This window comes from Pseudophryne corroboree, chromosome 6, assembly GCF_028390025.1.
Source record: "Pseudophryne corroboree isolate aPseCor3 chromosome 6, aPseCor3.hap2, whole genome shotgun sequence".
Lineage (NCBI taxonomy): Eukaryota > Metazoa > Chordata > Amphibia > Anura > Myobatrachidae > Pseudophryne > Pseudophryne corroboree.
Genome location: NC_086449.1, coordinates 108188621 through 108203145, shown reverse-complemented (window position 1 = coordinate 108203145; position 14525 = coordinate 108188621). Strand labels below are relative to the sequence as shown.

Sequence of the window (14525 nt, the reverse complement as noted above, 5' to 3'; positions counted from 1 at the left end):
AGAAGAAAAATCTCTCTAAAAGACCAGGGTTCTATTGACGTACATAGGAGCAGAGCAGTGTGTGACCAGACAATGCTCAAGTGACTTTGAGCCATAGAGATCAGCAACGGAGAGAGTACGCAGCGCTGACAGCCTCACAGGCACCAAAGAGTGAGGAGGACAGAGCGTCATGGTGACATTGAGCATGCACAGAAGCTGTTCCCGGCCGGCCCTGTCAGCATAAGTGTTGTTGGTAGTTTGCCCTGACCGTAGCCACCTAACACAGAATAAGGATAAGAGCCAGAGCCGCCTGGCAGAGGAGGAGAAACCCTTTTCCTCGATTTTCCCCATGTGTCAACCCCCCTCATGTTCCCAGGTCCTGTGTTCCTCCTCCTGCTATCCCCCTATAGGACTATGGGCCTGTCTAGTAATAGGAACACTCCAGAAACTGCATATTGTAACAACTGAGGGCTGGTGTCGGTAACTGGGAGCCTCAGTTGTAGGGGCTGACGGTTACCGGAATGTAGGAGGTGAGAGAGGACTCCTAGACATGCGCTTGGCAGTAGTACCAGATGACCGAAGGCGTGACCACAACAACAGAAGATGTCTTTGAGGGTCTTTATTAAATCATAAGAGTCAAATAATGTGCAACCAAACAATAAATGTCACAAGTGCATATTAAGAACACAACTGGTTACAACCAGTAATCCAGAGTATGAATGGAAGTGCTGTATAATACTTGGGAACCCAGGTGAGGTATAAGGTGATGCTAGGGATCGCAGGTGAAGCTTTAAATGAAGCTGGGGTTCGTAGGTGAAACTGAGAGTGAAGCTGGGGTTCGCAGGTAAAGCTGTGAATGAAGCTGGGGTTCGCAGGTAAGCGGTGAATGAAGCTGGGGATTGCAGGATTTGTACTCCACGGAAATGGTGAGAACTGCAGGAAGGTAAACAGAGGACTGCTGGAGAGTGGCTACAGGAAAGCCGGAGAAATACACTCTGCTAGTGCTGGGTGCGGGAACAAGGGAGGCAGGTTGCACCACAGAGCATTAGCACGGGAGAGCTGGAACTGCACCGCAGAGGGAAATCACCAGGGAGTCAGGGTATGCTGCAGGAAACATCCACAGGAGAGTCCACAGTGAACTGCACGTGGGAAACGCTGGAATTTCGGAAAGACCATTGAAGCACTGACAACCTTCTGGGTGCTGGGACAGGATATTTATACCTGCTGGATAGCAGGGATTGGCTGACAGTTATGCCCTGGCTCCAGCAGCATTGTGGATAGGTGAGAATGGTGACATGTGATCCAAGTCCAAAATGGCTGCGCCCATTGATGGAGATTGAAGAGGAAAGAAGCACTCTGAAACCATGTGTTAAACAACAATGGCGGCGGAGGCCGCAGCAGCAGAAACTCCACGCGCCCAGACGCGCATAGCGGCCACGGGGATGGAAGCGGCGGCCGGGGTACACAGAGGACGCACATCCAGCAGAAGACCACAGGCATGGCAGTGACGGCCGCGACGGGGCTGAGAGCGACGCACCACCGTAAGTGCATACACTGAGAAGGCCGCTAAAACCAGCGCTGCAGGCAATAACCACAACATAGCTATAGCCCGGCCCTGGCTCGCTGAGCCAATCTTAGGAGGCACCTAACAGGTAGGAACCGGCGTCTAGTTACCCGGATCGTGACACATATTATACACCTCTTGTAATGTAACTGTAATGTTTCCCAATGGTACCAGGTCTCCAGCCTGCAGTCCTCCAGCATAATGTCCCTACTAGCCATAACCACAGTGGGTAGAACAGCACTGGTATAGAACCAACACTGTCTAGGATATCAGCTGGTGGGTTCTTTGAAGGTGGAAATCAATGAAAGAAATTATTCTACCAGTGCTATACATCCCCTTTATGGTCCTTTCAATTATCTTGATTTGCCAGTGCATATGAATTTTCTGGAAACAGATATGCACATTTATTACAGTATAAGAAAAAAGAATATATAATGAAAAGTGGCAAGTATATATTTCATTTTATGCTCTAAAGCTTTCTATGACCATACCCACTAATCACAACCACAGTCTTTCAGTTCTTCAAAACAAGTGTTCTTCAGCCTCGTATATCAATCACAACCACAGTCTTTCAGTTCTTCAAAACCAGTGTTTCTCAGCCTCGTCTACCAATCATAACCACAGTCTTTCAGCTCTTCAAAACCAGCGTTCTTCAGCCTCGTCTGCCGATCACAAACCACAGTCTTTCAGTTCTTCAGAACCAACGTTCTTCAGCCTCATTCTTCAAGGCATTTAACCATAGACTTCAGTTCCTTATTCAGTGTCTTTCAATTCCTCGAGAATCAGTGTACAGTTGTTTTTCATTAAAACTACAGTTATCCTCCTACAGAGTCTTCCTTCTTTCCCTATGCCCTCCTGCTAACTTAACACCTACTAGGTCTCCACCACATGAGGAAGAATTACATTCAGCCATCTCGTCTATTCCCAGGGAGCTGTCCTTTCAGCCCAAGCTCGGTTGTCGGTACCCCAACTTTCGCCGAGCGTGACACAGACATGGAGGAGGGGAGGTGGACTCAGAGGTGGGGGAGGCTACTCTGTCACAGGGAATAAGGCTCTCATAGAGGCTATCAGAGAAGTTCTGCATATCCATAAGGTGACAGAGGAGACTGAGGAATCTTATTTTAATATAAAAAAGAAATCCTCAGCCACTTTTCCTGTGTCAAAGGAACAAAATACCCTGTTTGAAGAACCGTGGGTTAATCCAGAAATTTCAAATTCCTAAAAGGTTGCTATCATTTTTTCCTTTTCCTCCTGAGGATAGAAAAAAATGGGAAAATCCACCGATAGTGGATGCATCGGTATCCAGGCTGTCACAAAAAAATGTATTGCCTGTCCTGGGTGCAGCCTACCTAAAAAACATGGCTGATCGTAGAATTGAAACTACACTCAAATCCTTGCATACAGCTGCCTAGGTGGCCCAGAGACCCACTATAGCATGTGGGTGGATTGTTAAGGCCATCGTCAAATTGTCGGGTAACCTAATTGAGGGGTTAGATACCTTGCCTCAAGGGAAGATTACTTTACTCCTGCAACATATACAGGACTCTGCAAACTTTATGGTGGAAGCCATAAACGAAGGCTTATGGCTACGCCAGTGGCCAGCTGACGCGGACTCCAGGAAAGGCGTGGAAGGCCTACCCTTCACAGGAGAGGCCTTATTTGGAGATGAACTAGACAAATGGATCTCCAAAGCTACTGCGGGTAAGTCCACATATCTTCCTTCTGCAGCTCCCCCAGCCAGGAAGGCCTACTTAGGACCTAATCTACAGTCCTTTTGGACTGCCAAGTTTAAGGGCAAAGCCAGAGGTTCTTCTACAGCCAGCAGAGGCGCTGGAGGTAAACCACGCAAACCAGCAACTGCCGGTTCGCAGGAACAGAGCTCAAGCTCTGCTTCCTCAAAGCCTTCAGCATTACGGTGGCCTGGAGGTCTGTCAGGTGGAAGCCCAGCTAAAATTCTTCAATCACATTTGGATAGGTTTGTGCCAGGATCCCTGGGTCATAGATCTTATATCCCAGGGCTACAGATGAGTTTCAGGAGCTTCCACCTCACAGATTCTTCAAATCAGGCTTACCAGTTTCGCAAGAGGTAAGTATCACCTTACAGGACGCTATTCAAAAACTGGTACAGACTCAGGTCATTGTTCCAGTTCCACCTCATCAGCAAAACAAGGGGTATTGGGGGTCATTCTGACCCGATCGCACGCTGCAGTTTATCGCAGCAGTGCGATTGGGTCAGATCTGCGCTTGCGCCATCGCCGCAGTGCACCAGCGCATGCCAGGCGTGTCGGGCCGCTACGATCGCCTCTGCCTGATTGACAGACAGAAGCGGTCGCTGGGCAGGGGGGGGGGGGGGGGGGCGGAGTGGCGGCATGTGGCCGCCGTTTTGTGGGCGTGGTCTGGCCAACGCAGGTGTGGCCGGACCAAACGGGGGGCGGCCACAGCGGCTGCGCGACGTCACACGCAGCCACTGCGGGCCGGGGAGCGATGAGTAGCTCCCGGCCAGCACACTAAAGCTGCACTGTTCGGGAGCTACTCTTGAAGTGCAAAGGCATCGCCGCTGTGCGATGCCTTTGCACTTCTGCGGGGAGGGGGGGGGTGGCACTGACATGCGGGGCGGGATAGCCCTGCGCTGGGCGTCCCCCCACATGTCAGTGTGAATGATCATAGCTGTGCAAAATTTAGCACAGCTACGATCATCTCAGAATGACCCCCCATTATTCCAACTTTTTTGTAGTACCGAACCCAGATGGTTCGGTAAGACCAATTTTGAACCTCAAGTCATTGAACCAGTACTTGCGAGTGTTCAAATTCAAGATGGAGTCTCTGAGAGCGGTGATCTGAGAGGGGGAATTCTTGGTGTCTCTGGATATCAAGGATGCATACCTTCATATTCCGATCTGGCCGCCTTATCAGGCTTATCTACGGTTTGCACTGCAGGACTGTCACTACCAGTTCTAAGCCCTGCCATTTGGTCTCACCACGGCACCAAGGGTGTTCACCAAAGCGATGGCAGAGCTGATGTTTCTACTCCGCAAACAGGGTGTGAACATAATTCCATACCTGGACGATCTTCTGATAAAGGCAACGTCAAGGGAGCGGATTTGGGACAGCATTGGCCTCAACCAGACTACTCCTGGATCACAGGTGGATTCTGAATTTACCAAAATCTCACCTGGAACCGATACAGAGGCTTCCTTTTCTGGGAATTATACTAGACACAGAGTCTCAGAGAGTGTTCCTTCCCTTGGAGAAGGCTATGGTAATCCAGTCAATGGTTCAGGCTGTCCTGAAGCCAACCCGGATCTCGGTGCATCTGTGCATTCGCCTTCTGGGGAAAATGGTGGCCTCTTATGAGGCGCTTCAGTACGGAAGGTTTCATGCGAGGCCCTTTCAGCTGGATCTGTTGGACAAATGGTCCGGATCGCATCTTCACATGCACCAGAGGATCTGTCTGTCGCCAAAAGCCAGGATCTCCCTTCTGTGGTGGCTACAGACTTCTCAAACTCGTCGAGGGTCGGAGGTTTGGGATTCAGAATTGGATTCTGCTAACCACAGACGCAAGCCTCAGAGGTTGGGGAGCAGTCATCCAGGGGGTGCAGTTTCAAGGAAGATGGTCAAGTCAGAAAGTCGTCCTTCGGATAAACATCTTGGAAATCAGGGCAATCAACAACGCCCTTCTGCAGGCCTCATCTCTACTTCGGAATCAGGCCATTCAAATCCAGTCGGACAATGTTACGGCGGTAACGTACATAAACCGACATGGCGGAATGAAAAACAGAGCCGCAATGTCAGAGGTGTCAAGAATTCTCCTCTGGGCGGAAAAAAATGATGTGGCGTTGTCAGCAGTCTTCATTCCGGGAGTAGACAACTGGGAAGCAGACTTCCTCAGCAGACACGATCTGCACCCGAGGGAGTGGGGCCTTCACCCACAGGTGTTCCAGTGGTTAACACGTCGGTGGGGGTATCCACAGATCGACATGATGGCCTCTCGACTCGACGAGAAGCTCAAGTGGTATTGTTCCAGGTCGAGGGACCCACAAGCAGTGGTGGTAGATGCTCTGACAACTCCGTGGGTCTATCAGCTGGTGTACATGTTTCCTCCACTTCCTCTGATCCCAAGAATTCTAAAGAGGATAAAAGGGAAAAGGTTTAAGCAATACTCATTGCTCCGGACTGTCCAGGAAGGGCTTGGTACGCGGATCTTCTCGAGATGCTGATCAAAGATCCGTGGCATCTACCTCCTCGCAAGGATCTTCTGTAGTAGGGCCCGTTCATCTATCAAGACTTACCGTGGCTACGTTTAACGGCTTGGAAGTTGAACGGCTCATTTTAGCCAGGAGAGGGATTCCTGACAAGGTCATCCCGACTATTATCCAAGCCAGGAAGGGGGTAACGTCTAAACATTACCACTGTATATAGAAGAAGTATGTCTCTTGGTGTAAAAGCAGACAATATTCTGCGGTGGAATTTCATCTGAGACATCTCCTGCTTTTTCTGCAGCCGGGAGTGGATGTGGGCCTTCTCCTAGGTTCCATTAAAGTCCAGATTTCGGGCTTGTCTATTTACTTTCAGAAACAACTGGCTTCTTTCCCTGAGGTTCAGATGTTCTTGAAAGGTGTTCTGCACATCCAGCCTCCCTTTGTGCGTCCCACGCCACCTTGGGATCTCAACTTGGTGCTGCAGCTCCTCCAATCGGACTGGTTTGAACCGTTACAGGAGGTTGACGTAAAGTACCTGACGTGAAAGACTGTCACACTGTTGGCCTTGGCTTGAGCAAGACGTGTGTCGGAGCTAGGGGTGTTGTCACAAGAGTCCCTACTTCATTTTCCATGAGGACAGAGCTGAACTCAGAACTCATCAGCAATTTCTTCCTAAATTGGTGTCCGCGTTTCACATCAACCAACCTATTGTGGTTCCGGCTGTTACGGACACCTCTGCTACTTCAAAGTCTTTGGATGTTGTGAGGGCTTTGTAAAGAGAACAGCTCGTCACAGGAAATTGGACTCGCTGTTCGTTCTCTATGATCCCAATAAAATTGGGTGTCCTACTTCAAAGCATTCTATTGCACACTGGATCAGGCTCACTATTCAGCATGCTTATTCCACGGCAGGATTACCAGTTCCAAAATCTGTACAGGTCCACTCTACTAAATCGGTGGGGTCTTCTTGGGCAGCTGCCTGGGGTGTCTCGGCTTTACAGCTCTGCGAGCAGCTACTTGGTCAGGTTCGAACATGTTTGCAAAGTTTTACAAGTTCGATACTTTGGCCTCTGAGGACCTTCAGTTTGGTCAATCAGTCCTGCAAGAACCTCAGCACTCTCCCACCCGGTTTGGGAGCTTTGGTACTTCCCTATGGTACTAAATGGATTCCCAGTATCCCCAAGGATGTAAGAGAAAATAGGAATTTAATTACCTACTGGTAAATCCTTTTCTTGTAGTCCGTAGGGGATACTGGGCGCCCGCCCGGTGCTTCGTTCTCCCTGCACTGTTACTTGGTTAAGTATTCTGGTTGGTTCAGCTGTTGCTGTTCCTGGTTTCAAGTTCCGTTAGCATGGGTTTCCTCTTGTTTTTGTATGCTGGTTCGTAATCTCACCACTTTCCTTATCTATCCTTCTCTCAAAGTATGTCTATCTCCTCGGGCACAGTTTCCTAGACTGAGTCTGATAGGAGGGGCATAGAGGGAGGAGCCAGCGCACACTATAAATTCTTAAAGTGCCCAAGGCTACTAGTGGACCCGTCTATACCCCATGGTACTAAATGGATTCCCAGTATCCCCTACGGACTGCAAGAAAAAGATTTACTGGTAGGTAATTAAAAATTTTTGAAGCCCAGCATCTCCTGACTGCCCGTCTCCTACCCCCACCTGTTTTATTTCTAATACCTATACAGCATTCATGGACTTGTCTTGAGAGCTCTTTGTTGCTCAGTCGAACTGTTCTTTATTATATTTCGGGATGCTATGAGCCCAGGATTCGAACCAGTTGCCTATGACATTCCTGAGCAAGAAAAAAAAGGCAATTGGTTTCCCCCAGCACCCTGAATGATAACAGTAACTAGATGTAAATACCACATAATAATAGAATTCAGAGATCTTTGTTACACATATTTACGCAAATGTGTGGTTAAGCCCCAAAGCCGCAACAAGGAGTCTCTGTATATTTGAAGTCCCTAGCGCTATATCTAGGTGCAGGGTGTGGCACCCCAAGACACCAGCATAAGCCAGAAAGCCCAGCGTAGCATACCAGTGAAAAAAACTATAGTGTTAATAAATTAGTATTTAGGAAGCCGAAGCTATAGAGAGGGTGATACAAACATGAAATGTAATTAAAATAGAGAAATAGTGTTAAAAACTTAATAAGTGAAAAGTGTTAATAGAATGTAAAGGTATGCCACACTAAAGCCATCCAGCTTGCTGGTTAATATTAGACCCAGATTGGGGTAATGGAGGTGTGAGGTGTGGTGCCTCTGGACTGGCTGAGCTGGATGGCTTTAGTGTGGCATACCTTTACATTCTATTAACACTTTTCACTTATTAATTTTTAACACTATTTCTCTATTTTAATTACATTTCATGTTTGTATCACCCTCTCTATAGCTTCGGCTTCCTAAATACTAATTTATTAACACTAGTTTTTTCACTGGTATGCTACGCTGGGCTTTCTGGCTTATGCTGGTGTTTTGGGGTGCCACACCCTGCACCTAGATATAGCGCTAGGGACCCCAAATATACAGAGACGCCTTGATGCGGCTTTGGGGCTTAACCACATATTTGCGCAAATATGTGTAACGAAGATCTCTGAATTCTATTATTATGTGGGATTTACATCTAGTTACTGTTATCATTCAGGGTGCTGGGGGAAACCAATTGCCTTTTTTTCTTGCTCAGAAATACCCCTCCCTTTCGAGCACCTGAATGATATCACTAAGCTAATTGAGCATCTACCAATATATATGCCTATGACATTCCTGTCAGGCACGCTAATCATTGAGCTATCTGCCCTGCAGGGACGTGCAGTCAGGGGAGGCAGTGCCTCCCCTGTTATAATGATTAAAATAATAAAAAGAAGATATTTATAACACAGTCTGTTATATCTTTTTTTATTATTTTAATAATTCCCCCCCTGTGGCTGCGTGTGAGGGACAGGTGGGAGGCAGCGGGAGAGGTGCCTCCCGCTGCTAACATTAAAGTCCCAGCAGCAGGGGGCGGGCAGGGGGCAAGGCGCAGCAATGGGCTGTGAAAGCCCATTGCAAACGCATGGGGAAGCGGCACCTTTACTGATGCCTCAATGACAGGGGCGTGCATTCAGCCCCGATGAATGCATGCCCCTGTCAGACCCTGCTACAAAGGGCACGGCTATAAGGGGCACAGCAACTGGGGGCACAGCTACAGGGGGCACTGCTACGAGGGGCACATCTACAGGGGGCACTGCTACAAGGGGCACAGCAACTAGGGGCACAGCAACTAGGGGCACTGCTACAGGGGACACTGCTACAAGGGGCACGGCTACAAGGGGCACAGCTACAGGGAGCACTGCTACGAGGGGCACATCTATAGGGGGCACTGCTACAAGGAGCACAGCAACTAGGGGCACTGCTACAAGGGGCACGGCTACAAGGGGCACAGCTACAGGGGGCACAGCTACAAGGGGCACAGCTACAGGGGGCACAGCTACAAGGGGCACAGCTACAGGGGGCACAGCTACAGGGGGCACAGCAACTGGGGGCACAGCAACTAGGGGCATAGCAACTAGGGGCACAACAATTGGGGGCACAGCATCTAGGGGCATTGCTACAAGGGGCACAGCAACTGGGGGCACTGCTACAATGGGCACAGTAACTGGGGGCACTGCTACAATGGGCACAGCTAGGAGGCACAACTACAGGGGGCACAGCTACTGGGGGCAAAGCTACAGGGGCACAGCAACTGGGTGCACAACTACAGGGGTCAACTACTGGGGGCACAGCAACTGGGGTCACAACTACAGGGGTCACAACTACTGGGGGCACAGCTACAAGGGGCACAGCAACTGGGGGCACAACTACAGGGGTCACAACTACTCGGGGCACTGCTACAGGAGGCAAAGCTACAAGGGGCACAGCTACTGGGGGCAAAGCTACAGGGGGCACAGCAACTGGGGTCACAATGACTGGGGTCACAGCTACAGGGGTCACAGCTACAAGGGGCACAGCAACTGGGGGCTCAGCGACTGGGGCACAACTACTGGGGTCACAACTACTGGGGGCACTGCTACTGGGCTCACAACTTTTGGGGGCACCTGCTTCATCCTCCCACCCAGCAGCAGCACTCTCCCCTGTAATAATATTCAGTTATTTCTCTCTCTCTCTCTCTCTCCTCCTGTGGATTACTTCGTTTGTAAGTATAATTTTCATTTTTACAGGTACCGGCCCTATTGGATTCTACATGGACAAGTGGACATGACCGGCGTGGGATGTAGGTAAGTATGTGTGAGTGTGTAAGTGTGTTTTAATAAATATTTACTTTCACGGTGTGTGTGTTGTGTTTTTATTTGGGTATTTTTGTTGTTGTAGAACTACAGGTGCCAGCGGGCCCGTTATTTCCCTGCATGCTGGTACTTAAGGTTCTCCAAGTACCAGCAAGCGGGGGAGGCTTGCTGGGCCTTGTAGTGCCACAACAACAAAAAATATTCCTTTTTTTTTACACACTTATGGCTATCAGCCTGGCACCCACTGCCCAGGGGTGCCGGGGACAGCCTCGGGCTTCACCCCTGGCCCTTGGGTGTCTGAAGGGGGGGCCCTTGATTTAATGGGTCCCCACTCCTCCTGGGAACCCGGGCCAGGGGTGACTAGTTGGGGGGGTAATGCCACGGCCGCAGGGACCTACATAAGCTGTGGCATTATGTCCCTGGCTAGTGGAGCCCGGAGCTGGTTTTAAAAATACGGGGGACCCCTACATCTTTTGTCCCCCGTATTTTTGGAACCAGGACCGGACTAAGAGCCCGATGCTGGTTGTCTAAATACGGGGAACCCCTGTCCAATTTTTCCCCAGTATTTAAACAGCCAGGGCTGGCTGAAAGAGCCCGAGGTTGGGTATACTTAGGAGGGGGGACCTCACGCATTTATTTTTTACATTTTTTAACCCATTCAGACCCTTCTCCATTAAGTTAATGGAAGCCATGGACAACAAAATTGCATTCATGTCCTCCTCCCACTCCCTTCCCAGTCCCAAACACTAATTTTTAATTTTTTTCTATAAAAATGTACAATATATCACAAGTAGGATGAGCAGGCAGGCAGCGGGCATTGGCGGCATCGGACTGAGATGCAAATTAGTAGCGGAGGGCTGGGTCAGTTGATGGTGGGCAAGTTTGTAAGCCATTGGCGGTGGCATCAGCTCAGAGGCAGTAGCGGGCATTGGCTCGGCGGCGGTAGGGGTCATCGGCAGGATATGTCGGACATTATGGCTGTAGTGCCTCACCAGCCACTGACCTCACCGCACTGCTGCCCTTGCATAGAAAGCTAGAGAATTCCAAGCTGGAGAGTTTTAACTATTTGAAGCTTACCTTGTACTTTGTGAAGGGGTGATCAGTGTTGCAGCTGGGCAGATCACTGCATAGATCTGCTCGATTATGGTGCTGGTTATTTTTTAAAGGGATATAGGTAGCTTTATATTACAAATGAGGGGTATTGTGGCTGAACGGATTGTGCAAGCTATCAGGTTGCGCACATGAATATGGTTTAAAGAGGATTTGTGTCCAAATCATTTTTCTTGCAGTGTTTGTATAGTGTGTGTATGTGTGTGCAGTGTCGTCGAGAGGGGGGAGAGGGTACAAATTACCTGGGCCTATGTCTGATAGAAGGGCCCAGTGGTAGCCCAGATCCACGCCTCCTTAGACCATGCCCCCTGAAAAGTACCGGAGCCCAGCCAGGCTCTCTACTGCCCTGGTTGGGAGGCATGCCATGCTCCTGTGAGTGGGTGCTTCTTATGTGCTAGACATGCCCCCAAAGAGGAATGGCCATGCCCTCAGCATGCTGTGGTCACACCCCCTCCAGTGGGGGCAGGGGGCCCAGGAAAATGGTTGTACTGGGGCCCAGGATTTCTCTTGGTGTGTGTGTGGCGCATGTGTTTTATGTCCCTATTGGATAAATGGGGAGTGGGGCGCCAATGCTATTTCTAGCACAAGACACCAAAAGGTCTAGGTACAGCACTGCCAGGGCACAAAGGGAGAGTGGCACTTGACTTACAGCTCTGTCCAATTCTGCCTACAGTTCCTCCCCACAGACCAGCTGTCCACCAAGTGACATGGCTCATACGCATAGCCACCGCCAGCAGTGCCTCAGCAGCACAACCTGTCTTCGAAGCGGTTACTTCAGGACTCACCTTGACCAACTGCCACTAGTTTCAAACTGTCACTTCAGTACCACCTAACACCTCATGTGACCTGCTCTTGCCTCTTGAGCAGCTGCCAGAAATGCTGGGAGTTATCTGCCTTAGAGAGTAAAACATTTTTTTCTGACAAATTATATTTTCATAAATAATGACACATACATAGTGTGATACCTATATAGCTACAGAGGGCCCTTTAATGGGGTATCACATTATCAAGTAGACGTTTCCTTTAAAAAACCGTGGTGCAGTGGTTGCCAGTGCTGGCATATGACCTGCTGTGAAGGAAAAAGGATTGTGTATTGCACTTGTTCATTTTAACAAACTTAAGGAGTTAATTTGCATATGATATATGCAGAGCCGGTGCAAGCTTTTTTAGCAACCTAGGCAAAACTTCGGCCTACTGATGATTCCCCCCTTCCTCCTGTACTCATTTTTCATACAGGAAAGGAGAGGTAATGGTGTGTAAAGGGGATATGAGGCAGCAGTGGTGCGCGCTGTAGCTCATTCTAGTATTATATAAAAGTATTAGGTGAAACACTTTCTGGGGTGATGGCAGGAGGGACACAGGACCTGGGGACATGAGGGGGGTGGTGGTGGTGGGGGGGGGGCAACACAAGACTAAGGGCAGTGACAAAGGACCTGGGCATATGAGGGGGAGAGAGTGACACAGGACATGGGGGGGAGGGGTGGAGAGACACAGAACCTGGGGACATGATGATCTGTAACACAGGGCCTGGGGGCTGACGCAGGACCTTGGCATATGAGGGGGAAGTTGGTGACATGGGACATGAGTGGGGTGGAGAGGGGGAGTTGGGATACACGACCTGGGGAAAATCAGAGTTAACCTCCACCCGAAATAAGTTTTGTGTGGAGGTATTATTAAAATGTGGGGATGGAGACTGCAGCTAGTGAGTGCATCACTTGGCTTTGATTCGACCTGTTGGTTGAGCAGCAGTAAACTTAGTTCCGTTCCCGGGTTGGTACTAATATGGGCAGCACATTCTAGTGTATGTAGCTCCTATCTGCAACACTCCCTATGGCTTATACTAGTTATACTAGACATTAATCCCTCCAAATGAGTGTACTGTGAAACAATGAGCTATAAGAACTCAATAAGAACAAAGATTCAAAATATTCTGGAATATCAAGTAGGGTAGGGTAGACGAGGCTGAAGAACACTGGTTTTGAAGAACTGAAAGACTGTGGTTGTGATTGGTAGACGAGGCTGAAGAGCTTTGACTCTGAAGAAATTAAGACTGTGGCTTGGGCTCGGAGCTCCTTTACGACCTGGGACCCCGTGAGCGCTTCCACGAATGGTGACGAGCTTTAGCAACAGGACTGCAGCAGCGATAGGTCACGGTCATATGATAGCAACCAGGACCAGGGCACCAAGAGCAGTCAGGGAGCACAGGGATAGAGAACCTTTCACAAAAAAGTAACTTGAAGCACTGGCACTCACCCTCTGAGCCAGCCCTCTTTTATAAGGGAAGACTACACAGGATTTGCTGGACACAGGGTGGAAAATCCATTGGCAGATCTCAGGTCTCCAACATGGCAGCCCCCATCACTGGGGACATTCTCAGCTGCAGCACATAGCTAGCCCAGCTCCGGCCTCTTGACTTTCTGAGACTGAGTATCGACAGAGGGCCCTGCTGCAGCGACTCCCCGCCACAGCACCCGGCTCACCAGACCCCAGCCTCCGGAAGCCGCACACGTGTCCTGAGGGACCCGCCACAAGCAACTCCTCGCCAACGGGACGGCAACCCCTGGGGAATCCCGCCGGAGGTAAGTCTCCGGATACTGACAGTCTGACCCTTCATCATGAGAGTCAGACTGCAGGATACGGGTCAAAGTACATTTTTGTGGACAAATGGCAGGGGACTGAGACGCTGGTTTGGGTACTGAGTCTCTTTTCATAAACTCAGTCATCGATTGTCTTAAGTATTGCGTCTCTTTCTCATTGGGGGACAATTTAATAGAAATATTGGAAATCATTCCCTCAATGGTGTCCAGCCAAACTGGCTCTACCCGCTACCCTGGGGAGGTACACTGCACTGAGTACACAGTAGTGAACCCCCTGGAGAAGAGGAACACTGTGCCTTACATGAAACACACTCTTTGTCTAACATACTGTTACAGTGACAACACACACACACACACACACACACACACACACACACACACGAAGAGGTTAAATGTTCAATTAACCCACAAAGAGCCCTTCCAGGGAGACACAGAGATAGTATGGAGCCAGCACACTGTGCCCTTACTGCTAATGCCAAGCTTAGCCGGGTCGCAGACTAAGTACCCAGATTGGGGATTTAGGAGGTAATTCTGAGTTGATCGCAGCAAGAACTCTTTCTGCACGTTATATCTGCCTCCCCTGCAGTGCACATGGTTTTGCCCAACTGCTAACAAAGTTCCTGCTGCGATCAACTCAGAATTACCCCCTTAGTACACTAATAATTTTGTGCCTAAAATGGAGTCAGCCCCCTTTTAAGTCTGTAATACCAGTCTGGGTACAGTGTACATATATAGTGTACTGAGACTCAGTTCACCCCCTCAGAAGCTGTGCGTCTGCACTGTGTACTGACTCCGGAGACCCAGCTGCCCCA

At 49.5% G+C, this 14525-nt stretch overlaps 1 protein-coding gene across 1 annotated transcript in view; it reads right to left on the bottom strand.

Annotated features, from left to right (window-relative positions):
* The window catches only part of XAB2 (XPA binding protein 2), a 41859-nt gene extending 29962 nt beyond the window's left edge, over nucleotides 1–11897 (bottom strand). Inside the window, exon 1 of the mRNA XM_063931636.1 lies at nucleotides 11766–11897. The gene's annotated coding sequence lies outside the window, so the exon portion shown is untranslated. The remainder of the gene's footprint in view (nucleotides 1–11765) is intronic.
* Nucleotides 11898–14525: the final 2628 nt, after the last annotated feature.